General features: G+C 45.3%; 1 long non-coding RNA gene across 2 annotated transcripts; it reads left to right on the plus strand.

Moving 5' to 3' along the window:
- Positions 1-4: 4 nt before the first annotated feature.
- Positions 5-19,444, plus strand: LOC132665941 (uncharacterized). Of its 2 annotated transcripts, none has more exons than XR_014135891.1 (4): positions 5-92; positions 16,872-16,977; positions 17,093-17,324; positions 18,263-19,444. It is a non-coding gene; the product is annotated as an uncharacterized LOC132665941 (long non-coding RNA). The 2 variants fall into 2 exon arrangements; XR_009604360.3 differs by lacking the exon at positions 18,263-19,444 and adding an exon at positions 17,663-18,026.
- Positions 19,445-26,622: the final 7,178 nt, after the last annotated feature.

Genomic DNA, 26,622 nt, shown 5'->3' on the forward strand with positions numbered 1-26,622 from the left:
TTTCCAGACCAGGGTTGGGGAGGCCTGGCTGGGGAGAGGCAATCCCGGGAAGGAGGGGCAGACCATCAGAACCGAGGATGGCACTGAGCCTTGTGTGTGACTTTCCTGGATATTTGCTGAGGTGTTGTGTTTGTAAGAGGGGTTGGTCTACTGCCTACCAACATATACATATTCTCTCATTGGCCTCCATTGGTGTTTCCACCAGGGTAGGGCTCTCTGTATAAAATAACGCCAATAGGAAATAATGAAGGTCTCTGGGCACCTCTTTGAAGATGCCCATGGTGTTTGTGCTTCTGGGACGAGGCTGGTCATCTTTATTTCTAAAATGAGTTGTGGGCTTGGGGAAGCTGAGGAGTGGGAGGTAGAAGGGTGGGGATGTGTGATCCACACATCCTATGAGGGCAGTGTCACCCCTTGGGCCACAACCTCATGCCACCCTTGGCTCAGAAAGAAAAGGACGACCTCTCATCCTGATGCAATGGGAAATTCTGGCTGGCAGGGATAAAATCACAAGTACTGGCCTGGTGGCAGAAGGCAGATTTAGGGTCACCTCTGCAAGGTCTTCTCCGATAGACAGATCTGGGGTGTGGTTTATAGGCCCCTATCCAGCAATTGTCACATGGGCCTTGTTATTGACAGCATCACTGTCCCACCTTGGACAGGTCATGTAATCCCTCTTGGTATCCTCAGTTATACACTTGGCATAAAATTCTCTTTTTATCCCAGAGAGGCATCTAATGAATGTATAAAGCCCTAAGAAATAGCCAATGATATTGTTATAAACTTGCCCCCTCCTCATTTCCCTGTTGCCTGCCCTTGTCCTGACCTATGAGCTGGCAGCCACACGGTGGGATCTGTGCCCCTTTTGGGTCTTAGTGACAGTTCCCAGTCCCAGTTCAGAGGTGATTCCTGCTCAACCTCTGAGAGCAGAGTCAGGGCTTGATGGGGTTTCATGTCAGGAGTCACTTCTGTGGCCATCGAGCAACAGAGGGGGCTTAATCCAGGCTCTGATGGGATTCAGGGAAAACTTGTGTGCCCTTGGGTCACCTGGTTCCCCTCTCTGGACCTCATTCTCTGATTTATGAGATGGGGATGGTAATCCTTGCTCCGTACCTCCTGGGGAGTGGGGAGGGCCAGAGGCAAGGGTGGGATGGCTTCTCAGAATGCAGGGTATTTATATTGTAGATCTGCTCCTTTCCCCACCCACCCTGTCCTTGCCTCTGCACAGTCCTGGACTCACAGCGGCCTTGAGAACCGAAAGAACAGCCTAGTTCTCACATCCATCCTCCTCCTCCTGATTATTTCTCCCAATCACACTTAATAGCCGCCTGGCTTTTGGCTGCAGCCCGGTATATAATAACCTGCAATTATTGTCCACTTAAGCTGTCCCCAGGGCCTTGTCTGTTGCGCTGCCCAGGCCCGCACCGCCAGCCTGCTGATTTCCCTGTCAGAGTCGTGGCCAATGGGAAGAAAGCCCCTGAAGGGCTGGACTGACAACCTGTTCCGCAGGGCTGTCCCCCTCCGCAGCTGCATCTTCTTCAGAGATGGGGCCTCAGAGGCAGCCTGCTCCAGCCACAGCCTCATCCAGCCTGGGTGCCCCACTTCTCTGGGCCATCCACGGCCATCCTCTTCCTCTGCCCCTATCCACGCATTGTCTCATTTCAGCCTCTGTGCCTTTGTCTACCCACACCTGATGCTCCTGACTGCTTATTATAGCCCCGCCCCTTTACAGGCTTAGTTCATTCTCTCTGCATCCTTATAAGGGAGGCATTGGCATTTTACATACCAGGCTACTGAAGACCAGAGAGGTTGGGTGTCTTTCCTAGGACCACACAGCCAGGAAGTGACAGATCAAAAATTCAAAATCAGGTTGGCTGACTCCACTGTTCGCTTGTTTAATCCTGATGCTGTGCTGTCAGCTGTCTTCATCACAAGTCCTGCCCCGCCTTAGTGGTGCTGCTCAGTGTTCCCTCCTTTGGAAAGCCGGCTTCATCACTGCAGTAGCACTGGTCTCCACTACTCTGAACGCTTGTGACCCTCGAGTTGGAACCAGGTGCCCTGGATCCCATGAAGGCAGATCATGAGTCCCCCTGCTTGCCCCTCCTCTGCCGTGTTGATTCACAAAGCATCTCTGTGCACAGACTGGATACAGCTGAGCTCCGGCCAGTGTTCGAGTCTCCCCTTCCCCGAACTTTGCCTCATATTCTCTTAAGCCTCTCTCCCAGAGCCTGATCCTTCTGCTCCTGACAAGTTCCTCCCCTACCTCTATGGTAGACATTTGCATTATGTCTATGGCTCTACCTGGCCATGATAGTGGTGATGCTGATGCTGATGCTGATGACATAAGTCGACCCTAGGCTGTGAAAGGACATGTAGGTCCTGTGCCACCATTGGGAGAGGGCAGAGTCTGAGGGTGTTGGTATTATCACACCATTCAGAATCTATTAATTAAGTGACCAGAGGGACAAAAGAAAGTGTCCAGACCCTAAGCGAGGGCCTTTATCCTGAGTGCTGGCTATCTTGGCATGTGTCTGTGTGTCTGTCAGTGAGCGCATATGTATGTGCGTGTGGGTGTGCAGGATCGAGTGCGGTGGTGACAATGGGCTGTGTGGCCTGTTGGGGCCTAAGGTGAATGGAGTCAGGACTCACCCGACTGTAGGCTAGAGGGACCTAGGGCCTGAGAGCTGAAAGGCTTTGAAGGCTGCTGTGTGCAGAGGGTCTTCCTGGCTGCTGTCGTACCAGCGGTTGCACTGAGCTCTGGGCTGTCAGTGGCGGAGGACCAGGAGGCCTGTGGCCTAGTCCACCTACCTACCTAGGCCCCAGGCTGAATGTTCCTCTCCAGCTTTGCCCCAGGGACACTTCCTTTCCCCTTCCAGGCTCACTCACCCTTTGCCTGAATGTTCCTCACACCTGCTCGCATTTTTCAGTTCTTTGTCTTGGATACAGATTCTCAGCAAGAAGACTGTTGGGATATAGGTTTTGGGGAGCCCAAGGCCCTCTCTGGTCCCTCAAATCTTACGGGCTAAGTCTGAGGCTGGCCTGAAGGTGAACTGCCATGAGGATCGTCTTGTGCCTCAGGAACGAGCCAGGCTTCCCTCTTGGATGCCACCATAGAGTCATCGGTTCAGAGGGAGGCAGTGGGCCTTCTGCCCTGGCTTCTGGCCAGCCACCCTGGTGTGGACCCTGTCATCTCCCAGCCCTGCCCCGACTCTCAGGCTGGAAATGCCCCTGTCATCTGGCCATCAGCCCAGGGGTGAGACTCTCCTGAAGGGCTAGGAAGGGATCCTCAGGCAGGGGCAGCACAGGTGAGCACAGGGGCCAGAACCAGCCATGCCACCTGCCACCTGCAGTAGCATTTGGAGACTCTACATTGATGGGGCAAACGTGCCATGGTCTTCATTTTCTCTAACTGCCATTTTATTCTCCTGCCCCAGGGCCCCATCTCTTCTGTGTCAAGGGGACAGAAAGCCTTCAAAAGTGCTTGTAAAGGGCCATTCACTCTCTTTTCAGGGTAATCCTGTCTTATGTGGGCAAACCATCCATCTTTGGAGGATCTCCTCCCCATCTCCTCTCCAACCAAAATAGCAGCTGAGGTGAGGGGAGCTTACATACCCTGTGGTGGGAAGGGGGCCTTGGGTTGCCCTTGTGCTGTCATTGGGGACCTCAATGGGCTCCCTAGGGTCTGGTAGCCATGGTCTCCATCCTGGGCACCCCAGAGTGGGAGTTGGCAGGCTCCTTTGCGCATGAGGCTCCAGCCATCATCAGGATCACTGGGAGCCTGAGTCTCAGCTCCTCCTACACTCACCTGCCTCATTCTCTTCCTGGGTTTCTTAAATTTTTTTTTTTAATGTTTATTCATTTTTGAGAGAGAGAGAGAGAGAGACAGAACATGAGTTGGGGAGGGGCAGAGAGAGAGGGAGACACAGAATCTGAAGCAGGCTCCGGGCTCTGAGCTGTCAGTACCGAGCCCGATGCTCAGAGCCTGACACAGGGCTCGAACTCACGAGCCATGAGATCATGACCCAAGCTGAAGTCTGATGCTTAACTGATTGAGCCATCCAGGCACTCCTCTTACTCCATTTCTTGCCCTAGATGGCAATCAGAAAGCTTCTGGAGTTCTCCCACATGTTAGGGAAAGAACTGATGAAATTCACATTAACTCATTTTTCTGCCTAAGCCCACTCTCCTTTTATCCCTCTGGGTGGTAGCCCCAGGTTGCCCAGATCCACCCAAGCAGGAGATGGGCCCGGTCCCCAGCTTTCAGCTTCCTTTGAAAATGTGCCTTTTTCGCCCCCCTCCCCTTTCCCTGCTTCAAGTCCAACTCTGGGCAGATACCTGCCCGCCTACTCTTCCTTGTCTTTATTTCTGGCTCTTCTCTCTAAACTGGGAAGGCTTCCGTGGTCTGTCTATCCCCACCCCCCACCTTCATCACACACAAGGTCGAGGGACACTGGAGGATGATCCTACAGCCTCGTCAGCCACTTTGTGAGCCCAGCCCAGGCACAGCACACCTCTGTGTATTGAAAGGGCAGCAAGACAACCAGTGCCATCAAGAACCTACAGTGAGGTCAGGTTCGGCAGAATTGGCTTAGAACATTTATAATACAAAAAAACCTGGGGTGCCTAGGTGGCTTTGTCAGTTAAGCGTTAGACTTGGGCTCTGGTCATGATTTCACAGTTCATGGGTTGGAGCACCGCATTGGGCTCTGTGTTGACAGCTCAGAGCCTGGGGCCTGTTTTGGATTCTGTGTCATCCTCTCTTTCTGCCCCTCTCCTGCTCGCACTCTGTCTCTCTCTCTCTAAAATAAATACACATTAAAAAAAAATACCCCAAATATTTCCCTCTGGGGTTGCTTTTAAAACTACTTTTGGTCATTTGAAGAGTAAATCTTTAGCTACTTAGAAAGCTTGACAATCTAAAATGATTCATTTGTCCAATGCTAAGATTAGTTGAGATTTAGTATTCACTAGTATGTACGAGAGGTGTGGCTGCAGGCTGGTCCGGCAACTTTTGTGTGGAATGTCCCAACGTGCTGTAGCCACTCTCCTCACTTATAGGCACAGCATAGCGCTCACCCTCCTGTGTGTGCACACAAGTGTGTGTCAGAGTGTGCGTGCACGTGTTTGTCAGGGACACATGTGTGAGCGTGTCTTCCTCATTGGGGTTTGTTATATTCGCTTTGTGCTGATAATGCTTTTGGCCTCTGGGGGTGCTATATATATACAGATGCAAAATTTGTGAAACACAGGATTTTCAACCTGAAAGGAACCTTAAGCATCTCCTAATCCACTTTTCTCATTTTACACAATTAATTTCCGAGGAGGCAAAGTGACTCGCTCCAGGGTGAGATATAGAAACCAGGTTTCTATCTGTCTCTCACAGGCACACACACACTCCTTCTGCAGTAAGAGATGGCTATTTCCTCCTTGTTCTTTGACTCCTCCCCCCACCTTTGACCAACAGTCTGTCTTTCCTCCTCCCCATCCTGCTCCAGTGCTCCTGGGCTGGAAGCTGAGGCTGGCACAGGAAGTGGAGAGGCTGGCTCCCAGAAAGGCTGCCTCAGCAGCTGGCCAGCCCAGGGCCCACCGCGTACTTGGGGAGGTGGAGGCTCAGAGTGTTACCTGCTTCCCTATCAGCCAGGATCCTAGGGGAGCAATGCCTCAGTCCTCAGGGAAGGCCCAGAGGAAGGAGGGTGGGTTGGCACCGCTGTTACGCAATCTGTTTTCAGCCTGGTCCTCTTTCCCTGACTCCCTTCCGGGGTGGAGATGAGGGGGGCTGACATTATCATGGGGACGGAACTGGTCACTTCCTGGCCTTTCTTCCCTCTTGAGTCCTTTACTGTAGCCTGAGCCGTGTGGCCTCCAGTTCAGATACCCCATTTGGGAGAACAGTCACACTCTTAGTCTCCAAGAGGCACAGGCACAAGCTCCTTTCTATTCCTGACATCCTAATGCCACTGTCCGGCTCCCAATCCTAAGCAGGCTCCGTGGAAATGACTGTTTTGATATGTCTCATTCTCCATAGGGGTACAGATCTCCAGTTTGGAACGGAGCTTAGGGGCCACTCCCTCACTCCCTATTTACACCCACTGCAGGCATCTCTGACAGCTCCCCAGTGTGACAGGCCAGTTCCTTTCCAAAGGCCTGCCCTTGCTCCCGGCTCTCAGGATGCCGCTTCCCCTCCTTCCGTTCTTGCCAGAGGTCTTGAAATAGGTGGTTCCCCTGGCTTTCTCTGCTTCTTTGTTTCCCATTTGTTCCATAATGCGTTTAGATCTGCCGTTGCCTCTCCCACTTTACTAAAATTACTCTTAGGAAAGTCATTGGTAGCTCCCTTGGCCGAACCAAGGTAGCTATCTCTTTAGTCTTCATCTTATGCTATTAACCACTTGTTTACAGTATCTTCTTTCTCTTCCAAGAAACACCTTGTGTCTCTTTGATTACCTTCTACTTCCAGCTGGTCTCCTTGACAGCCCAGTCCTTAAATGTTGGGGTTACCCTGGTTGTGTCCTTTAATTCGCCTTCTTTGTATGCTGTGCAGTCTCCTAGGGACACCACATTTAGGATGGCAATCCCCTGTCATGCACTGATGTTCCCATGAACATGTCCAGTCCCCTTTGTCTTACGGAGCCTCAGCCTCTTATTTACAACTGCTAGAGGTTTCTGTCAGGAGACTCTCATACTCAGGGATTTTCCCTTCTCATGAGGAAAAAGATCTCTCCCACCCAAAGTCCCTATTTTGGTCAGTGCTCCATCACTTAGTCATCTCAGCCAGGATGTGACGCGTTCCTGACCATATCCTCTCTCTCATCCTGCAGAAGCCTTTGGTCACCAAGTCCTGGCAGCTCTTCTGCATCTTTTGCCTCCTTCCTACCAGATCCTCATTTTGTCCTACTTACACCACTGCCACAGTCTTCCAACTGGTCTCTGTGCATTGGCCTTGCCTGCTCTGACCCACGTGTACTTCACTCTGCACCCAGAATGAGCTTTCTATAACATAGACATGGTCACACCAGTTCCCTTCTTAACAACCTTCGATGGCTCCCCACTGTCTCCAGGATAAAGCCCAATCTCGTTGGCTTGGTATTCCAGGAGCCTCATAACTCACCCTGGCCCCTCCCTTCTAGGCCTGTCTTCTCTCACTTCTCCCTTCCTCCTGTCCTGGGTCTCCAGCCCCAGCTGGTACCAGTCTCATCCTCACTCGTCATGCTCCTATCATGTTCTCCAGATGCCCAAGGTCTCTCTCAGTGTCACAATGGTCCCTGTCCTGGAAGCATCGGCCCCTTTCTTTTTCTAGCTAACTGAGGCTCAGTTTTCCCATCTTTCCTCAAACACCACTGCTTTAAGGAGGCCTTATTACCTGACCCCAGAGTCCACAATAGGTAACCCATCGTGCACTCCCACCACACTCTATATTTTGCAGCCATCTGCACTGTTGTCACCAATTAATTACTGGTTGATTCCTCCTCACTCCCCCAGTCCCAGTAGACTACATACTCTTTGAGGGTATGACTGTCCTTTCTTGTCCAGTTCCTCACCCCAAAGCCTGGCACCCTGTGCATACAATAGTCTGACTGGGTGACTGGAGGGCTTCAGATATGTCCATCTGAGTAGGATCTTGGTCCTGTAAGTGGGCAATAGGGGCAGAAGGTTGTCCCCACTATGATGGTGATTAATGAAGTTTTGTGTTTTAGGAAGATTAGCTGGGAAGCTTCATGTAGGAAGGTGGTATCAGGGACCGGGGGGCTGGCGACAGTGTAGCCATGAGGCTCAGGTCTAAAATGAGTGACTTTCCCTCTCCCATCCCATGTTTCTGATGGAGAGTCCAAGAGATGGAGTCAATTCGTGCATAATTGAAAATGAACAAAATCCAGGAATGGGCTTATAATAAGCTCAGCACATAACTGTGAAATGACCTTACCTTATCGTGGGAAGGTTTTCTCTCACTCTCTGCTCTCTCTAAACATGTTCCTATTTCATTCCCTGGCCCCCATCTCTTCCTCTTCCAAGGGTGGAATCTAGAAGAGAATGCTCTCTGTTTAGAATAACATTCCTACCTGATTGGCTGCTGACTTGTTAATATTATTGTTATTCTCTACAATGCATATGCAATTTTCAGATATCACATCTGGAGGCTTCTACCCCAGAGAAGAATAAAATTGCAGCTGAAAGTGTCCAAAAAGTGGTTGGATTTCTGAGTTTCAGACCAGCTAAATTGACAGCTTTTTCCGGCTCTAATTTCTGTGATAGGAGCAAGGAGCAACCTTCACAGCTCTCTCCCCTGGCCCATGCTCTCCAGCCCAGTGACAAGTTAGGAGGCTGCTTTGCTACTCTTTGTGATACTGGGTTCTGCCCCATCTTTCTAAAGCAATCTTATAAATCATTGATGAGAATATTTCTATTTTTGTCTTAAATATCCTAGCCAAGAAAGCCTATGAATACTTTCCAAATCAAGTGCTGGCATTGCACGATGCTTCCTCATTGATGGCAGCCCCATTTCATTGTTTTTTCACTTCTTGGCTCTTCCATCCATGTCAGCAATGCCAAGTCTCAGCTTGTGGGTGGGGCCTGACCCTGGTGCAGTACCCTCTGTGGCCTCCCTTTCTTGGGCAGAAGCTCCTTTTTTTTCTTCTTCTCCATGGCTGCCCCCCCCCCCCAAACCTCCATCTTAAACCTTTAAACCTTGAAATGCTATAAATTGTGACTGGTATTTATTCTCAGCAAGGTTTCCTCCTGATGTGCATCCTGCCTCTGGAAACACCACCCCACCATCCTGATCATCATTCGTTCCATGCCTAGGAATTCAACTCACTTGAATATCAACCTACATTTGAAGGCATGGAGTTCCAATATAAAAAAGACACTCTCCTGTAGTGCCTTCCAAACTCTGTGAGTTTATAAGAACCGTGTACCCCTCATTCACCACTATATTACCTGACACATGGTAAACACTCAACAAATATTTGTTGAATAATAAATAGGGGAATTAATGAATAAAAGAGAGACCTAAAGGATTAGATTCCTTTACACACTGGAGCTCCTCCGTCCCCTAAAACCATCTGGACCTGACACTCTAAGATGGCTAATACAGGGTTTACTGAGGTTCATTGTAAGTCTCTACTGAGAAAGTAATATGGTTCAAATGCATCTTTCATGATTACCCTCAATTTGTTCAGATTTTTCTTTCACTTTGATTTTTCCTTAGCCTTCATATTAAAATTTTACATTACCTGGCTCTTGCCTGGGCATTGCTTAGTTTGGTTCCTTCATCTGAGTAAGGCTTGTATTCCTTACCAGAACAGAAACACTTGGAGGGAGAAACTATGTCCATTTACTTCATAGCCCAACTACAGGACTTGATACAGTGGGTGTTTAATAAATGGTTTCCAACTGGGTGATGGAATGAATGGGTCCCAAGGCTGACATCCACTTTTATTTTTAACATTAGAGGTTAGAAGTTAAGCCCAAGAGGGAATGCACGTATATTTTCAGTCCACGGTATCATGACTTGCATAGCATCTCTGTCTGATAGCATGAAGTGTTATGGATTCACATAGTTTGTTTAGTTGTGTGGGTACATAATAAGAGAAATGTCTGATAAATCAAAACTATCCAGGCCACGGTGTGATTTCCATTATCTTTGAAGTATGTAGATCCTTTAGAGAAGTCATTTCTTGGTATTTTAATGATGGTTTCAATAACATAAAATATTTGTGTGACTTCCATGCCGATGGGAAATGATGATCCAGAAACTCTGGAACTGTCCATCAGTCCAATACAGCTTGGATTGAGGCTCACCATGGTCAACAACGGAGCTTCCTGCCATCAGTGCTATACTCTCTGCCCCAAGGAGCTTACAGGGCTGGGGAGGCAGGTACATGCCTGTGGCTCAAGACCAAATGTTGTAAATATTTGAGTACATAGAGAAGGATGGGGTTACTTTTCATCAGAATGATGAACATTCATGCTGAAGTCAGCATTTACACCAAGTTTTGAAGGAGAAATCTATTCTTACATGCCAGGACTATGCCTAATTTCTAGTAGGTGCTCCGCAAATGTGTGTTGGCAGCCTGAGAGAAGACTGTGGTGTTCCAGGAGGAGGGAAAGAGTGAGAAACACTAGAACAAGGAGAGCAAGGCTCATTTGGGATGCAGTGAGTCATGTTCTGGGCCTGAAGCTGAAGCCTGGGGTATCTGAGCCAGTAACTGGGATGGCTCTGGTTGGAGGCTGAGTACAGAAGTCCTTGAGTTGAGCTGAGGATTTTACACTTCAGTCAGAAGGCAATAGGAGTCCCCAGATGCATCAGAGCAGGTCTGAGCTGGGCTTCATTGAGCTTAGGCTGCATTCATGAGAGGGCTGTGTTGGGGTAGAAGAGACTGGGAGCAGGGGAATCCTTATGAGGCAATTTCAGATGATTGGGTGTGAGTAAGCAGGGTTGTGAGCAATAGTGGCTGTGGCAAAGGGGCTTTGTGAGGAAAAAATCTGCAGATTCTGCCTTCATGGGCAACTCATCCATGCTGCCTCTCCTCCTCTCCTTTCCTCTCCCTCTCCTGTTACCCTCTCTCCTGTCCCATAGCACCACCTCCTTCAGGAGTCTGACACCTGCACCTCTCACCCCACAGAGAGGCTCTCGCTTGAGGGGAGAGTTGACTTTAGGCATGTACATGTGGATGTTCATTTATTAAGACCCCAATTGATTTATAATTAGTTATTTAATGCTTTCCTATGGTCCAAAAGGATTTGAGGAAGATAGTGTGAATATATATAAACAAGTTTACCAACCAAATGGGACCTGCAAGTCCAGCATGATTTCTTGTTTGACAGCACAGTTGAGAGTAAGAGCGTTGGGGTAGGTAGACAAGTGGGTTTGAATCCTGACTCTTCCAGTGGCCAGCTGCATGACTGTCAGCAAGTTACTTGTCTGCTCTGAGTCTCAGGGTCCCTACCTGCAGGGTCAGGATGAGCATAACCTACCTCCCAGTTTTGTTGTATGGATTAAGTGAACAGTTTTGTTGTATGGATTAAGTGAGATCAGATGTGTAAGATGATTAGTGTGGGCACCAGGCCACAGAAAGCCTCAGACAGACAGTCAATATGAGAAGATTTTACCTCACTGTAACTCTTATTACTCTTTTGGGCATCACTGGTCAGGTTGGGAGGGTCTTTCTACGTGGGTATTCTACATTTCCTAAGTCCTTACCAGTTTATCCTCTATCTGGCCACCTATCTCACTGATGAGATAAAGAACCACATATGTTCCCCCAAGGCGTGACTTTCTGTCTGGTTCCTGATATTTCCCTGCATCAAATCCTGCCTTTTTTTTTTTTTTTTTTTTTTTTTTTTGACAAACTGGCATAGTAGAAATACCAGAAAGTGATAAAGGTGCTAGCATTTCCCTTTAGGACTCATTTATTAGGTGCACCCGGTAAAGACCTGGAATACAAAATAAGACTTCACCTCTGTCCTCAGAGACTTCGTGTGGGGGGAAGGGAGGCACAGACATCTACATAGAAAATCACAGAACAATGAAGCTGGTGATAAAGAAGGGTGGATGCAGTGCTGTGGGAATAGCTCAGGCTATGTTTGAGCTGAGTCAAGGTGCAGAAGTCCACATGGCAGACAAGGTAGGGAGGTGTTCTGGCCAGCAGGGAGGATTGGTGATCTGAGGAGTGTGCCATGTTGGGGAAAACCCAAGTAGCCTGGTAAAACCAGACTGTGGAGTTCCTCATCAAGTGGACAGGAGATAACAAGTATTGGTGAGGATGTGGAAAAAAGTGAGCCCTTGTACACTATTGGCTGGGAATGTAGATTGGTGCAGCCATTATGGAAAACCAATATGGAAGTTCCTCAAAAACTTAGAAATAGAACTACCACGTGATCTGGCAGATCCACTTCTAGTTCCACTTCTACTACCCAAAGGAAGTAAAAACGGGATTTCAAAGAGATATCTGCACTCCCATTTTTACTACAGCATTGTTCACAATAGCCAAGATACAGAAATAACCTAAGTGTCCATTAACAGATGAATGGATAAGGGTGTGGTGGGGCACCTGGGTGGCTCAGTTGGTTAAGCATCCAGCTTTTGATTTTGGCTCAGGTCATGATCCATGGTTTGTGAGATCGAGCCTCACATAGGGGTCTGCACTGATGGTGTGGAACCTGCTTGGGATTCTTTCTCCCTCTCTCTTCCCCTCCCCTGTGCAAGTGAGTGCACGCTCTCTCAAAATAAATAAATAAACATTAAAAAAAAGGTGTGGCATACAATATACAATGGAATATTATTCAGTCATGAGAAAGAAGGAAATCCTGCCATTTGTGACAATGTGTATAGACCTTGAAGACATTATACTAAGTGAGATAAGTCAGAGAGGCGAATACTATAGGATATTACTTACTTGTGGAGTCTAAAGAAGCCAGACTGGTGAAAAACAGAGAGGAAAATTGTGTTTGTTAAGGAGTAGGGAGTGGGAGAATAGGAGAGATGTTTAAGGGTGTAAATTTGCAGCTAGAAGACAGATAAGTCTTGGAGATCTAATGCACAGTATGTGAGTATAAACAGCAATATTGTATTATAATCAACTTGCTAAAAGACTAGATATTAATTATTCCTACCACAAAAAAGAAGTAATTTTGTGGTGTGAAAGAGGTGCTATCATTCAATGGCAATCATATTATGGTATGTAAATGTATCGAATCAATAGGTTGTACACCCTAAATTTATACAATGTTATATGTCAAATATATTTCAATAAAAAATAGAAGAAACTATACTAATCCTTAAAAAAAAAAGATTGTGGAGTTCCTAATGGGGCATTTGTGTATCAGTAAGGGTCTAATAGTGGAAAAATGGAAAAAAAGGCACTGGGGCAGGTAAACTGGGAAGCCTTTTAATGGGCTATCCAGGTGCTTCTCCAATCACTCCCAGAGCATCACCACTTTCTCCTACAATGAGTCTTTAATATCAAACTATGTATTATATTTCCTGTTATGAAGCTAAAATGAAAAATGAACAGCTTATTTTGCCAGATTTATATTCAATGTCTTAATTTTCTTTTATCCCTTTTATACTCTGGAGAGGGGTATTTAGTGTCAAACTGTTTCTGGCTTCATCAGCCCAGGGCATCACCTACAGCCGTATCTCCTACCCTTGGCAGAGGTTTAACAGATGGGTTATTAAACAGCTGTCCCGAGTGCACCTGGGCAGCCTGTCCTCAGGCTGAGAGTCTCTGAGGGTCCAGGTGCTCCTAATAAGTGCTCCCAGCAGTACTGCAGGGTGATTGTGGGAGGTGGCCCCAGCAAGGCCATCTGAGAAGTGCTTGAAGAGTATGTGTGTGGGAGGCAAGTGCTGGCATGAACACCCTGCTGGCTTCCGGAACTGCCCTGGTGACTGTGGGACAGACTGGCCCGTCCTGAGACCATTTGCAAGTGCCTCGGGTCCAACACTAGGCCTTGGTACCATCTGGGTCTAGGGATAGTTCTTGGTTTGTTTGTTTGTTTGGTTCCCCATCTTGCATATGTTTGTTTCCACTTCTGCTAAACGCCAAAGGCTGGGAATCACGGATATCGTTTTCCCTGCCAAGTGAATAAAGAGTTCAGCTTCTTCCTCACAGTTTCGAAGGGCCATGGATGTGAACTGCTGACCCTCTAGTATCATTTCTCCTTTTCCCAATTCAGACCCCGTTTCCTGGTCAGGCGTGTCCAATGTCTCATTTCCAACTGCACTCCTTTGAGCCTGTGGTTCTTGAGTCTGCCTGCGATGGCCCCCTTTACCTCACCATGTATTCCATCACAATCTGCTCATTTTTTGGTCCAAGGCCCAGGTTCAAACCTCCTGTGAAAGTCCTCTTGACTTTTTGTGCCCTCACATCTTTTCAGAGATCTGAAGTGGGTGCCCCAAGAGCACTTAAGGGGCTGAGAACTCAGATGGGAACCTCACGGTTAATTCATGTCTAGGAACACACTGGCTTCCCACACTTATCATCAGCTTCCCAATGGTGGGGACTTCGTATTTTTTGCCTTCTTGGAGACAGCCTTGCCTCATAGGACAGGCTGCAGGAGTGGTAGTCAGCTAGCATGGCTTAGCAGTGGGCTGATCTTTTTTGTTCTGTGTTCTGTTGATGTTTTTGGCCCTTTAAAACAATCATTCTGATACAGAGAATCAGATATGAAATCCCAGCCTTTGAGCTCAAGGAGTGCTGGGCAGGCATTTGCTGCATTCTGACCTCCAGAACCCCACCGTCCCCTTCCTGGCAGCCTCTCTTGGCTGCCCTGACTCTGATATTGTATTTGGCAGAACTCTTTTCTGTATGTGTGACCACAACCTCTATCCCAGAGCGCCTACTGTGCAGTCTGTCCCGTGCTAGGTTCCGGGTGCAGATGGGAGAATAGAAGACTTGGATCCTGCATTTGGATGCTTGGGATACAGCTTCCAGCCCCATAACAGTGCTGGGGGGGATAGGAGGTTTGGACAGGCAGGGAGGCGGGGAATGCCATTCCAGATGTGGGAGAGGAGTCTGTTTCTTTTTGCCTCTAGCACAAATCCTTTATGATCTCTCTGGACCTCTGTTCTCTCCTCTGTCAAATGGGCATGACCAACTGCTCACTGGTGCACAGGACTGCAGGCCAGTGACTTGAGGCAATGTGACGCCACCTGCGCTCCTGGATAGGAGAGCCGCGGCTGAGTGGGGGTAGGCTCCCCATTCACCATTTGAGTGAGCAGTGCCGCCTCGTCAAATTTAAACTTCACTTATCACCGCTTTACTATTCCCGTTTTCATCGATCGTTTGATGAGTGGGTTGTGCTCGTTTTTAAAAGCTTCTGAAAAAAATCCTGGGGTAGTTCTATGGTTAGAATATTGTTAAAGCGGAACGTACCTTTTCCTCATAGCGTAGCCCTTTCCCCGAGCGCATGTGTGCGTGAGCGCACGTGTGTCAGTGCGTGCGTGCGCGTGCGCGCGCCTTGGGGAAAGATACGTCACAGGGGCTTCTCCAGGCCCAAGAGGATCGTGGATGGTGGGGGTGGTTGAGATACTGCAGTCAGGAGGTTGGTGGCTTTTGGTCCATCACTTTTAAAATCAGCTATGAATGAACCTGAACTTAGAGGTGCCGCAGAGGACCTGGAAGTCTAAACCAGGGCAAGGTTTAACTTGGGTTTAATTTGGGAAGTACGCGTTTGTTCCTAAACGTCGCACTGTGCTCGGGTAGAGCTGCTTACCCCAGCTGCGGAGCGAAAGGCTGTCCTCAGCCCTGGAAGGCAGGATGAGGACCCCGAGAAAGGACTTCCGTTTTGAATCAGATCAAGGATATCTTTGGATAATGGGATTTGAGGAGCAGTCCTGTCCTTTCCTGTTTTACTGGGATTTTTTTTTTATATGTTTATTTTTAGAGAGTGTGTATGTGTGCGAGTGGGGGAAGGGCAGAGAGAGAGGGAGACCACAGAATCTAAGCAGGCTCCAGGCTGTGAGCTGTCAGCACAGCCAGACGCCGGGCTCGGGCTCGAACCTCGGAACTGTGAGATCATGAGCTGAAGTCTGACGCTTAACCGACTCAGCCACCCAGGTGCCACTGTTTTACTGGGATTGTTAAGTTCAGGGTATGGACTTTGAAAAATTGACTGTTTTTGCTTGCTTGCTTAATTAATTAATTAACTAATTAGTGTTCTTGCTTGCAGACAGACTTATAATTTTAATTAGTTGCTAAGATTTAAAAAGAGACTTCAGAAGGTCTGGGCACATTGGGCCCTTGTTCCTAGGGCCGAGCAGACAGGACATCACCCTGCAGGTACACCTCACTGCCCACCTGCCTGGGTCTCTAGGCGATTGGGTTTGCAGGCCTGAGGGGAACAGCATCGGTGGGTCTCTCCTACGTTGACTGGTTATAGGTAGTGTACCTCAAAACTATTGTTTTAGTTTATCATAACCAGCTTTCTGAACCTGAAGCAGCTGCTTTTACTACCCCCCCCCCCCCCCCCCCCCCGCCATTGCAAGCTTCTGCAGTTTCTTCACTGTGTTTCTAAGTATGGGGGTTATGGACTGAATTTTATGTCCTCCCACCTCCCCCCAAATTCATATATTGAAATCCTGACTCCCAATGTGATAGTGTTAGGAAGCGGGCCTTTGGGAAGGGAGTAGGTTCTGAAGGTGGAGCCCTCATGAAGGTGATTAAGAGAGATCCCTTGCCCTTTCTACCATGTCAGTGAGAAGATGGCTACCCATGAGCCAGGAGGTAGGGCCGCACCAGACTCGGAATCTGCTGGCACTTTGATCTTGGACTTCCAGTCTCCAGAACTGTGGGAAATGAATGTTTGTTGTTTACGCACCCAGTTTATGGTATTTTTGTTATAGCAGCCCGAACACACCCACACACACTGGGTATGATCCAGCAGCCAGTGGGCTTGAGCAGGGGAGAGGGCAGGGCTGTGCTTGGCTGGATCATGGAAGCAGTAAGCAGGGGGTAAGCTTTAAAAAAAAAAAAAAAAAGGAAGTTCAGATAGTGGAGTTGGGGGCTGGATATACAGATTCAGTCCTGGGCTGGGAATCTATAGGGAGATATGGAGAGCTTACAAGAGTGTTCTATATTTGAAACCCTGTTTGGCTCTTCAGATATAAATTCTCTAGAAATTTTGCCTGTATAGGGAAAAATAATCCCCCCACCCCGCTCTGGCATAAGAAACTTGGGAGAAATGAAAATATATGGAATCCTATTTTTAACGTATTTTTTCAATAATATTGTCACTTAAAAATTTATGAGTGTAAACACTTATTAATTATAAATTGTTGATAATATATGCATAGAGATGTGAAAACATAGAAGAGAGTCATATGCTTTCAGTAGAAAATGAGGAGATCTTTACTTAAAAAGTTGTATCTTTTCTAGAACATCACACATCCATTTTGGATACTCTGGGAGCCAGGTCAGGGGACCTCCTAAAGCCCTGCAGCTCTGAAACTCTATGAAAATTCATCTCCTTGTTTCCTATCTAGTAAGATGGTTAAACAGTTCTGTAAAACTCTTGTCTGTTCATTGGTTATGCTGTCTCTAGCTGTGCTCTAACTAACATCGTACTAAGAATTGCATTTTTCTCTCTCCTGACTTAGATTTAAATCTTGCAATCACCGCTGGGAAGTGAGCTGTATCATCTTGAGAAATCAGACCACAGAGTCGGGCCTGCAGCTGGCAGGCTAGGTCATCTTTAATCGCTTAACCCTTCATATCAAAGGATGGGTTGTAGCAGCAGATTCTTCCTCAAGAATTTGCCGTGGCAGATTTTCTCAAGGAAAAGCTGGGAGTTAAAATGAAGCAGAGTATGTACAGCAAAAACCTTGCCTAGTAAGTTGACTTTCATACCTATTCACATGAGTAGTTTTATGTGTATGTCCATGTTACTCTCTCTTATGGGGATGTTTCCACATGTCTGGGACATGTGTGGCTGTGATATGTATGTATGTGTATATTACTGTGAGAATATGCAAGATGCATGTGTGGCTGTGAGTGTGTGAATGTGTGTGGGTATGTTATGTGTCTAAGGAAAATTCTTTCCTGTCTTATGGATTAAGATCCAGGCTGTTTAAGGCTGATTGACAACATGGTCACGATAATTCCCTTTATACCCTTGGGTAGGGCCCTATTAAACTGACTCTGGACTTGGCCATGTGCTTTTGTTTTAGTCAATGGAATATTACCAAATGTGACACAAACAGAGATCTTAAAGGCACATGTACATTGAAGTTGTCTTCTCCTGCTGCTCTTGGAAGCCCTTAACCAACACAAGGTCAATGAACCGGGGCAAGCCTTCTAGAGACATGTGGCCCAGTGACACCTGCCACCCCAGATGATAGCCACCACCAACTGCCAGTCACACGAATGGAGCCGTCCTATGCCAAGTGGCCCCCATCCCAGTTGTGAGCTCTCTGCAGCCACAGGAGTGAGCACGGGAGGCTGGCAGGAGAACTGGCCTGCTGAGCCCAGCCCAGTCCAGATTGCCCACCCGCATAATCACGAGTTAATACTAAATGGTTGTTGTTTCCCATCACTAAGTTTTGGAATGGTTTGTTACACAGAAAGACATAACTACCTGATCTAGTTGGTAAGAGAGGGAAAAGCCTCTCCATTGGGGGAAGAGGTGTTTGGTGAGAACTTGTAGGCATGAATCACAAGAAGACATGTAATTCTGCTTAAACATTCTTTATACTCCTGTTCTTCTTTTATGAGTTTAAAAACATAAAAATTAGCTCTTATTGGAGGACCTACTATTAATTCTCGCACAGAAATGCACATTAACAAGTCAAGTGTGGGCAGTGCTGGCGTTCTCCAGTGATACTTTACTGAGGCCTTGGATAGAAAGCCAAGAAGAAACCAGCCCAGGGAGGATGCTGAGGATGCTGCACTGTGACTTGCTCCTCAGCAGCGAAAGGATTCCCCTCATCCCCGCTTCCAGCTCGTCTTCATGGGGTGGGCATCACTTCCGCACCTGTTACCCAGGAGCGCACCCCGGGCGTCTTGACTCCTTGAAGAACAGTGCCTATGAAATGCGGCTCTGAGAGAAACAAGATTCTCTTCGCTGCCTGAGGCCTGCCTTTCGGGAACCTGCCACCTCTTTGGATAATTGACTCTAGGGATGCTTGTCCCTCTCAAGGGAGACCACGTGCACTTCCAGGGACAAGACTTTTACCCTGCAGACCACAACAGGGTATCCGGATGTAATTATAATGATTGGCCTAATCGAGATGGCTCTACTCACATGTAAAAGCAGAGGTTGTGTGAGAAAATTCTGTGTGTGTGTGTGTGTGTGTGTGTGTGTGTGTGTGTGTGTAAATGCAAGAATGTTGGCTCAGAAGTCAGGGCACATGACTTTTACAGTTCCAGCTCCAGTCCTATCTTTTTAAACAAATTTTTAAATAGTTTTTATTTATTTATTCATTTAAGTGATCAGTACACCCAACATGGAGCTTAAATTCACAATCCCAAGATCAAGAGTCTCACACTCTTCTAACTGAGCCAGCTAGGCACCCCAGCTCCAGTCCTGCCTTACAAGAAATTTCTACTTGGTGTGACCTGAGGGAGCTTAGGGTAGAACCTAATCTGCTATTAATACCAGTCCTTTGGGTCTGAAGGACATTTTTTTTTTTCTAAGAATCCTGTCTTAACACAGAGGAATACTCAAACTCCTTTGTTCTTGGTTAACTCCTAAGTGGAAATTAGCAGACAAGGCGGGGGTGGATGCTTTGGAGATACTAGGGAACTCTGATGCACATGTGGACACCAGGGCTTATTACACTTCATACTTTAGGTTGTATCCAGGCCTGGACCTGCCCAGCTTTCTTGCAAATAAATACATGTCACATACTGCTCAAAAGCATGTGCTACATCAGTTAGGTCAGAGGCTCAATATGACTGATCTTTCTTCTTCTTTTTGTTTTCATGTGGTAGATTTAAGGATATTATGTGTAGGAGAGAAAAAAATGATTGGATTAAGTATATTATTATTAACATGGAAGATATATTAGCATATAATATACATATAACATATAGTATATTAACATATAATAATTAAGTATATTATTATTAACATGAAAATAACTGGCCTTATTAAGTACTGGCAATTGCCAAGCCCTATATGAAGCCCCTTATCCGATATTATTTATCCAATAATCTAGTAGTAGAATTACTATTCCAGTTTTCCAGATAAGGAAGCTGAGATCCTTAACTAAAAGGTTGAACTGTCTCATCTATGGTTGCTGCTAAGTGTTGGAAGTAAACCTGAATATAGCAGGCCTGTCTGGTGTTAAAGCACTGCCTTTATTTTTACTTAAATTTATTTTGAACTATTTCAATCACACAGAAAACTTTAGAGAACAACACAATAGACACTCATGTTCCTATCACCCAATGTTATTAGATCTTAATATTCTGTCATACTTGCTTTATATTTCAGGGTATTTTTTAAAGGTAGGAAATTTGTCTTTTTAAAATTTGTGTGTAGAAATTCTTTGTAGAGTCTGGATGTTAATTATATGAATTGCAATTTATTTATGATAACAAGCAGAAAGTTTACATTTATTTAAATGTAGTCAACTGTTTACGGTTGAGCTTTTTAGTCTTGTTAGGATTTTTTCTGGTTAGTGATTGGTGGGTCTTATTTTTGAAATGTTTTTCTTTGTTATTACCAAGATAGCCTCCTTTTTCAGTTTTTTAGAGCGTTTCTTCCCACACCTATCTGGAATTTAATGTTTGTGAATACAGTGAAGTGGAGATCTACTTTCATCCTTCCAAGATGGAGCAGGACTTACCCCAGGACACTTCATTCACCCTCGTTCTCCTCTGTGCCGTATGAAAGTGGCTTCTCTGCTCTGTGTTCTGTCTCATTGTTCTGTGGTCTGGGGCTGTGCCAGCACCAAACTATTGCTTTGTTAGAAAACTCGATATGGGCAGGGCACATCTCTTCATGTCATTCTTCTGCTTGTCCTTAGGTAATTTGGACTTCTTACTCATGCATGTTAGGATCAACTTGTGTAGCTCCATAAAAAGCCCCGTCAGAATTTGGATTGTAATTGCATTGAATTAATATATTAATTTGGGGGTGGAATTGAGCCTTTATACAATCGAGCCTTCCCAGGCATGCACACAGTATAGCTTTCCATTTGGGGGAGTTTCTTTCATGATTCCCAGTAACATTTTAGAAAATTTCTCTATAAAGTTCTTACGAAGATTTTTTTCACTTTTATTCTTGAGGAGTTCATCATTTTTCTTGCTGTTGTAAATGAGATATTTTTCCTATTATTTCTTCACATTAGCGTATAGGAACGTTGTTAGCTCTTTAAAGATTGCTTTTTGTACATGATCATTGCTTAATTTTCTTATTTGTTCTAATACTTGATCAATACCTTCGTATTTTCTGTATGTAAAAATATGTTATCATAAATAAGGTTGGTTTTTATCTTCCTTTCCATTTTTTATATCTCATTCTTTAATCTTGATATTATTAGTTGGCTAGGACATCTAGTATAAAAGCTTTTTATGTGCCTATTGAGAAAGTCATACGATATATCTCCTTTATATTAGAGCATCCTTACCTTCCTTTGATAAAAGTATTTTTGAAATATTTTTATATTTTTTATGAAATTTATTCGTTTATATCTTATTTAGGATTTTTATATCTGTGTTCACAAAAATGTTTATAATTTGATTACTTGTGCTGCCTTTGTCACATTTTGGTATTAGAAGATTAGATGGGTAACTTTCTCTTATTTTTCCTTTCTCTGAAATATTTTATAAAAGATATGAATTGTCTGCTCCTTATAGATTTGCTAAGTTACCTTTAAAATTGTTTGCATCTGGTGTTTTGGGGGGAAGGAGATTTTGATAACTGATTCTACTTTTTCTAGCATTAGTTTATTCAAGCTTTCTATTTCTTCTTGAGTCAATTTTGGTCATTTATATTTTTCTAGAAAACTTCTCTTTCGTATGCATTTTATGGTTGCCTCCAGCTAGATGCATGCATTAAGGTTCTTGTTCTGTGTTGATATTGAGGGATCTCACATCCAGTCACACAATCTGTGGTTGTCTAGCTTCACTTTCTGGCCACAAAAGTCTATGACTTTTTTCTCCCTCTGATTTCACTGTCTAATGTCTTCCAAGCCTGTTGCCCCTGGCTGCAGGGTACCATTTTTCCTGGGCCTCCTTTTGCTTATGTGGGAGCTCTGCCTAGCCCTGGCTTCATGCAGTGATCCTAGCTTTTCCATCTAACTTCAGTCTCCTATAATCTCTCTTCGTTAACCGGCAGAAGCCAAGCTCTAAGATTACCACTCCTGCTTCCAGCTCAGGCTGCCGCAGATCCATGGGTCTGTTCAGTCTCTTGATTTTCTGTTCTTTTTCAGGTCCACAGCAATTGGTTTTGGTTTTATTGTTTTTTTTCTTTAAAAATTTTAACTTTTTGTAGCAGAGAGAGTTGTTAAAGATGAAAGCCATTGAGTTGTATTGAATGCAGGTTTCCCAGCACCTGCTTTTAACCTTTAGACTATAGTGCCTCTTTAATTAATCACTCCTTTAGCAATATCCAGTCATCCATCCAGGAAATTGCTAACTTGTGCACAGTTTCATGCTCCCTGGATTGAAGCAAGTGAAGTTCCTTTTGCTGAGATTACCCTTATTCTAGCCTAGCACATAAATAGAAGGGGTCATGAAATCAGTATTTGACGCTCTTTCGATGTCTTGAGTCCACTTGCCCCTCCTCCTTGCCCTTGACACTCTCCACTCTAGAGATGAGGAAATAGAAGTTCAGGGAGCTAAAATTATTGGAGCAAAGCTTCTCTAGGTAATGGGAGACATGGAACTAGAACACCTGGGTAGGCTGATATCAAACTTGACGTCTCCCCTACAAGATTAGAGGTTCTCAGCTTTGGTGACACATAGTAACAATGGGGATCATTTAAACATCCTGATATCCTGAATGGATTGAGAATTTTAGAGGTTGAGAATTTTACAGGTTGGGGTCCAGACTTCTGTATTTTTTCTAAGCTTGCCAGGTGCTTTCCGAGGCACAGTGAGATTGAGGAACCCACCACTGAGTAATGTCCTTTCTCGTTTACTTAAGCCTTCCTTTACGCTCTGTGTTTTTTTTTTCCAATGGCAGCCTTCACCCTATAAGTAAGTGACACGAGCCAGGTCATTATTGTTCTCTCCATCTTACCCTATTTTATAGTATCCTCCTCCCTCCCCTTTGTTTTTGATGATTAAAACTTTTAGCATAGGATGTCTGTTTTGTTGCTTCATGATCATCATCATAACAATAACAGTTTACTTTTAATTTCTCATTTAAAATCAACACACTAGTTTCCTTGGTAAGTGTGTAGATGAAATATATGTATACACACACACACACACACACACACACACACACACAAATACACAAATACATATCAGAGGGTCCTGAACACTAAGTAATCACATAGCATATTCAGTGCTTAGAATTGGGTCAGTCTCTGGCCCAAGAGCACATGTGTGCCATAGGAAACTAGATCCTGGCATAACTGTGTGTCTTTGCTAGCTCATTGCTTGCTTCCCCCAATGTGAGCTAGTCACTTTTCTGAATCTTGTGCTTGTCATCTCCTTTAAAACAGTTTTATTATATATGTACATTTCTAAGATTATGTTGTTTGGTTGGTTATTTTTAATTTTTTAGAAAAGAAATCATATTGCCTGTAGTCTTCTGGAACCACCTCTTTTTTTCCCCCCCAAAATATCATATTGCCAAGAGTCAACCATATTGTTATGTGTAGCTACAGTTCATTAGTTTTGAGTGCCTCACGATATTTCATTGTAGAGTACTCTAGAATTTACTTATCCAGTTGGAATGTTTCCAGATTTTTGCTTCCAAGAATAGTACTACTATGAATAGTTTTGTACATTCTTCCTGGTGCACATATGTACAAGTGTTTCTTGAGTATATACCTAGAAGTGGAATTAGGGGGTTGCAGGATATATGACATGTGACTACTTAACTTGATGAGATAATGCCAAATTTTTTTCCAATAAGGTTTTACCAGTTTACTCTCCCCCTGACAATCCTGTGTATCTATATAATTTCTAACACTTGATAATGGCATCTTTTTTTTAAATTCTGCCAATCAAATGGGTATCAGAGGCATCTAATTATGCATTTCCTTGATACTTCCTCAAATGTTTATTGGCCATATGTATTTACCCTTCTGTGAGATGGTCGTTCGTGTCTTCTGTCCCTTTCTATCATTTTTTTTTTTTTGCTCCTTTCTTACAGATTTATAGTAGTTCTTTATATATTCTCCACATGAATCCTTTTTGATGGTCTGTGTGGCAAGTGTGTTTTTCCAATTTTTACTTTATCTTTTCCTATATTGCATGTATAAGATCACACTTTGGCATCTTCATTTAGCACTATCAACTGTTCCCCCCAAAAAAGGCTTGACATAGTCATTTGATATATTCTATAATGGTTACATTAGGTTTCCATGATGTCCACTAACTATCTGTTAAAACATGTGTTAGGGTCCCAGTGGTAGACAAATATTCCAAAGTATCTCTCTGCACTTTAATGGGGGGGTTCTGAGGCTTAGGATTGTGACTTGGAAGAAATGTTTCTGGGTAGAGGGGCCACCATCCCTCAACTCAAACCTGTCTACACCCACTCCTCCTTGGGCAGCTGAAATATGTTCAGGATTCACATCTTACAGAACTCTTCTGAAATACAATTCCCCAGGAAGCTTTCATTTTTCTCCAAGTAGTAAAACTCCCACTTCCTGATAGTTACAAAGATAGGTTTTGTTGTCATAATGCTTTCTCTGTGTGCTGCTTTGCAATCAGAGTTTTCACCACTCAATGGATCCATCACCGAGCAGCACATTACAGCAAACGCATATCCGTTTGCCTCTATTATTGTCATAATCAAAAGGCGGGGCTACATTGAAATATTTGCTTCGTGCATGCATATCTGTTATCCGAAGGGCCCTTTAACCTAAATGGTGTGCTTTCTGTAATGTCTTCGGTTAATGAATGGGTCTGTGAGGGCCTCAGAGCAGTGCAATGTGGGAAGAACGCTATAATTTCTTTTTAACATGCAGGAATTCTGAATACGAGAAAATGCATGCCAAATTTTATTGCTTCTAAATCTGAATAATTGTATTTCTGGGCTGTGCATCTGGGTAGATAATAAAGCCACAAAACAATTTAATGAAACATATAAAAAATAAAATGACATTACTAAATATTATAATATGAAGAAACTATTTTTTGCATATTGTCACCTAATCTTTCAACCATATAGCAACAAATAATGCAACCATAATTGAAAGTTTTATTATCCATCTGAGTAAATTGAGCTCAAATTTACCTTGTTCTCGTTAGTTGGTGGGCAAGCCTATTGGGGCTACTGACAGGATTTCATTTTCGTGGTGGATTTTTTTTTTTTTTTTGCCCTTTCTATGGAATCTAAAGTGGTCAATAAATAGCCCTGCTGCTTAATCGATTCTGAACTCAGCTCTTCAGAAAGCCACTCCTCGGCCCTGTGACCCATGCTGGCAGCCAGCCCTGTGTTTGCTGAGTTTCAGAAACTGGCTCCAGTCTTCCTGGTCCTAAAGCCCCACAAACATGCCAAGGAGCCCAGTGTCTTTACTCCCTGTTTGCTGCAGGCCCTACTTCCTGATTGCACTCACACAACTCCGGAGGGGATGCTCCATTTGCTATGGGAGGAATTAGCATGGACTCTGAAGCCAGAGCGGGAAGAGACTGATGGGCTGGCCTATCGACGAGATTGCTCATTCTGCTTTGCGGAGGTCCACAAACTGTTCCCCCCGCCCCGCCCCCATGGCAGAGGGTGGGGTGGAGGCCGTGCCACAGGAAGAATCCCTTGGCATTTCTGATCTAGAGACCCATGTGTGAGCCCCCACTGCGAGGACTCAGGCCCACTCGTTCTTAGGGGAGTGTGGGCACCTCCAAGCCTCGGGAAAAGACAGCACATCTTTCTGAAGCATCTGAAGGGCTGTGGGAAAACTATTGATTTCAGCAGTAATTTTTAGTTATGCTTATTGTAAGATGTTTGGCCTTTTCCTGGAGCTTTGGTTTGAAGAATCAGTCCACCTGGCTGTTTCCCTGTTTTCAAGTTCACTGCAGTGGGCCTCTTGAAATTGTCCAAACTGTGGGCTGCCCAGATGCGAGAGGATGCTTCATCAGGCAGACTCAGGGGCACCTCACAGCAAGAAAGCTGGGGCTCTGGCATCACCCTGTCTTTCATCTCCCATGTCTGCATCAGAGAGAGCTAGCAGGAGGAACTAGCATTAGGCAAGTGATGCTTCCAGAACCGCTTTCCCCTTCAGAGCTCTGGAATAGAGTCTGGGCCTCATTTTATTAGACTCCCCCCACCTTTTTTCTCAGGGATCTTGTTCCCCTTTTCTGCCCGTTGGCCTGTTCAGGCCAACTCTGCTCCATCTGGTGTGTTTCACTAACTTCATGCTTCAAAGAGAAGGGGTTGGGAGTTTTTTGTTGCTTTTCTCCCAAAGCTCTGGTGTGCTTAGGCAGATGGGCCCAGACCCTTACCCTCAGCCTCCAAGTATAGAAGGGGGAGGGCTGGAAGGAGGTCCAGCACCCCTGGCCTCATTCCTGACCCTTCACTGGAGGTCCCAACAGGTCAAAAGTTTCCTTCACATGTCCCTTCCCCCACTGGAGCAAATATGTGGGGCACTTGGGTTGTGCTCTCTATCAGCGTAGAGCCCTTCTGCTTCAACGGTAACGAAGTCCCTTCTTGACAGATGATCCATGAGGATTAGGAAAACCTCACCACCGACAAACCCCTCTCCCCACTGACAGCAAGGTTATGTTGATATTTTGGAGAAACTGTTTTTAAAAAAATGTTTTTTAATGTTTATTTTTGAGAGACAGAGACACAGAGCACAAGAGGGGGAGGGGCAGAGAGAGAGGGAGACACAGAATCCAAAGCAGGCTTTAGGCTCTGAGCTGTCAGCACAGAGCCCAGTGCGGGGCTTAAACCCACAAAGTGTGAGATCATGACTTGAGCTGAAGTCAGACACTTAACTAACTGAGCCACCCAGGCGCCCTTGGAGAAACTGTTTTCAAATGAGACCTCTAAGAAATGTACTGC

Source organism: Panthera onca, chromosome D3, assembly GCF_046562875.1.
Source record: "Panthera onca isolate mPanOnc1 chromosome D3, mPanOnc1 haplotype 2, whole genome shotgun sequence".
NCBI lineage: Eukaryota > Metazoa > Chordata > Mammalia > Carnivora > Felidae > Panthera > Panthera onca.